Source organism: Micropterus dolomieu, linkage group LG23 (assembly GCF_021292245.1).
Source record: "Micropterus dolomieu isolate WLL.071019.BEF.003 ecotype Adirondacks linkage group LG23, ASM2129224v1, whole genome shotgun sequence".
NCBI classification, from domain to species: domain Eukaryota; kingdom Metazoa; phylum Chordata; class Actinopteri; order Centrarchiformes; family Centrarchidae; genus Micropterus; species Micropterus dolomieu.
The window spans coordinates 789,664-793,129 of record NC_060172.1 but is presented as its reverse complement, the minus strand read 5'-3'; positions in this window follow the sequence as shown (position 1 = coordinate 793,129).

Below are 3,466 nucleotides of genomic sequence, written 5' to 3'. Positions count from 1 at the left end.
ACATACCGCTTAGAATTAAGGCCAAAAAGTTCTATCTTGGTCTCATCAGACCAGAGGATCTTATTTATCACCATCTTGGAGTCCTTCAGGTGTTTATTCAGGTGGCAATTTGATGAGGTTAGAAGTTTAACTTTAGATAGATATCGTCTCTTTCCACAGGCAATAGAGTTACACATCTTAAAAGGCAGGTTGTCCACTAGGACAATGCATTCTGGGTAGCCCATACCCTTGTGCTGGTCTGCCATCAGAGGGCAGTTTCCAGAAGAAGTAGTTTCATTAAAAAGTACCTTATTGTATGAAAACCTTTTATAAAAGATCAAACAGAAAAACACATACTGCATTTCTGGTTAGGCCCCCTGGCAGCTGTAAGACTAACAACACGTCCTATATATAAACAGTGTCTACATATATTGATGAATTGCAGTAAACAGCACCTGTGCGCCCAGGAGCCTGTTGTCTCACGTCCCTTTCTCACTTTCAATGGAGAAGTGTGAATAAGTAATTTGTTTATAGCAGATTTTGACTTATGTTGGGTTCAGAGATGCGTCAGTTGAAATGGTGTTTTGGTACAAAACCACCCAATCAGTGTGACGTGTTTCAGCTCTGACGTTGTATCTCTGGCTTTGCATTGGCACATTGTGCCTAGCTTCAGGTGCGGTTTAATTTTAATGGACGGGAAGTGTTCTACAGATAATCTGTAGTTTCACACTTCTCAGACTCACTTCTCCCTTTGCAGATGTCATGTCTTCCAGAAAATCAACAGTTGGGTCATGTATAAAAAAAATATAAAATAAAAAACAAAAAAAACCCAAAAACCACAATAAAAGGGTCCACTACATAACCGTGTCAATTACAAGGCTAGACAATAATAACAACAAAAAATAACATACATGTGTGATATCTATGACATGTGATTTCAACACCATGGGCATTAATATGCTGCTTTAACAGCCTCTTCTAGTTTGAACCCAGTGGTGGAAGAAGTACTATTTAATTTAAAAGTAATCCATTTTAAGTAAAATTATAGGTTACTTTCAAACTCCCATGGCCCAATGTCCTTATTCCCAGGGCACACCAGATCAATGAGGTGTAGAGGGGAAATAAATAAATGATACACAAATTTGTTCTCAGTTTTTTGACTTCTTTGCGTTTGTGGTATAATTTTATTTTGGCCTCAAACAGACTTACAAATAAAACCATTTAAAAAGGTTTAGGAGGGTAAATGTCTCTTTGGTGGAACTGCTAACAACGGTGACATCTGAAATGTGACAAATAGCCCCAACCAGACTCTGCTCCTTTGTATGAGATCACAAGTCAAAAAGGTTGGAAACCACTGGTTTAATTGTTAGTTTGCTTTATAAAGTTAATTAAATCTGTAAAGTAACCAGTGACTAAATCTGTAACTGTATCACACACACACACACACACACACACACACACACACACACACACACGCGCGCGCGCGCGCACGCTTTTAGTAAGTGTCCTTGGGCAAGACACTAAAACCTAGATTGCTCTAGCAAGAACAGCTCCAGAATAACGTAGGTGGTCTTTTGTTCCTATAGTTCCTCAATTCAAATACAAAAAAATCAGTTAAGGCACCCACATATTGTGCAATAACTGTGAACTTGCAGGCTCATTGCATGTCATGCTGTGCCAGATGGAGCCAACAAAGTTGCACTTTGTGTGAGACTGATGCATTGTAGTTACTAACTCTACAGCTCTCAGCTAAGGGGAAAAAGGAGCCTGAGACCAAGTTCCAAGTACTTGAATAATGAAGAAATGCCCATTTGACAACAAACAGTTCAGTTACAGAACATTGGCTCACTTTCAGTAATACAAGAAAGACAGCAGGAAATCTCACTGGGTCCTAAAGGGCGGCGCTTCAGGCTGACTAAATAAAAATAAAGTGAAGTTAAAGTAAAGTGAGTTCTGCACCTAATAGATGAAGGATCAGGACGCCCCTTGGGGCTGCGTTCCCCACCTCTTAAACCTCAAAAAATGGGCGTTGTCACATCCCGATCGGCCAAGAGGGGAATCACCAAGCTGCCCTCAATCATTGTTGAGAAGCCAGTCCTCACACCCTGTGCAACAGGTGATTGGAATGATTCTCTAATCAACCCAGAGGAACGCTGAGCCAAACTTAATGGGAAAAAGGAAATTTAAATAGAAGCAAATATGTATGAATGAGGGTCAGTTGCGATCGAGGGCTTGTGCTTCGGATTGCGACCAAAAAACGTAACAACTTCTGGGACAACACATTCTCACTACCAACTTAGCGTTGGTGTTCAACGTTAATGGCTCTGCGGTAAAGTTGGCAACAACAACAATGCAACGTCTGGTTAGACTTTCAAAATAAAAGTACTTGTTATCATTGGAAAACGTCTAAATTTGGTAAGGTTTAGGAACAGATCATGGTTCCACTTCAACTACCTCCGTACTGAGACTAATCTGTTATATACTTATCCTACAACTACCTTTAGCTTTCAAGTGACACCACATAGCTTCCCCCAGTGCGTTGAACTATGACGCTAAGTGGCTCCCCTGTGTGTTACCAACCGACACCAACAGGTCTTGAGAATGCGTCCATATATGACGACTTGGAAGTGAGAAGACAGACGGATTCAGCTCTTTGCAGGTTTACAAAACAATCTAATATACAATAATGAAATGGAAATATCAATGTGAATCCATCATATCTTAATTTCAGCTTGAGCAATTATATCCTGTTCCTTTAAACCTGACATGAAAATGCAATCTGTATCTGGATGAAAGAAAAATGTAGGTTAATGTGGGTGTAAATGCATGCAGAACATGTTGGGCCAGGTGTAAATGCAGTCCGTACAGTGTGACCCATTTTGCACAAGTAGACACTTTAAAGAAAAGAATCCAAGTTGAAAGGTCACCAAACTTCACCTCTTCCTGCTATCTCAAGCAAGTCCAGCAAATCCAAGTAGTAGCAGTAACGTTAGCTGTCAAGTCTTGTCAACAGGTCAGCTGGCCCTGAGTAACTAAATGAGATCCGATTGTAATCAATTTAATGAGAAGACGTTTTAATACCATGTGTAAATGCAGAGACTCCTTGATCATTGTCATTATCCAGGTACAGATTACATGTTGTTGAGACCAGGTGCAAATGGAGCCTTATTAATGCACTCTTGGCCCCCTTTCCCATCTAAAATGTTCAAACAGCCATTCAGGAGGATTACGGATTTCTCTATTGAACTGTTGGAACATGTCTGGTGTTTTGTTAAGGTATAATCATAAGGCTCAAATCTTTGTGAAGATTCAATCTCAGAGGACCAAACCGTTTTTTTTTATGTTGTCATTTCAGTTATGATTTACAGACAAACCTGTTTCAAAATCGAACATTCTTGGTGAAAGTGGTGAATCATATACCCAGAAATGAAACCTAACTCCTTTCATTTTACTGTCACATCTTTGTTGGCTGAAAACAAGCATTGTT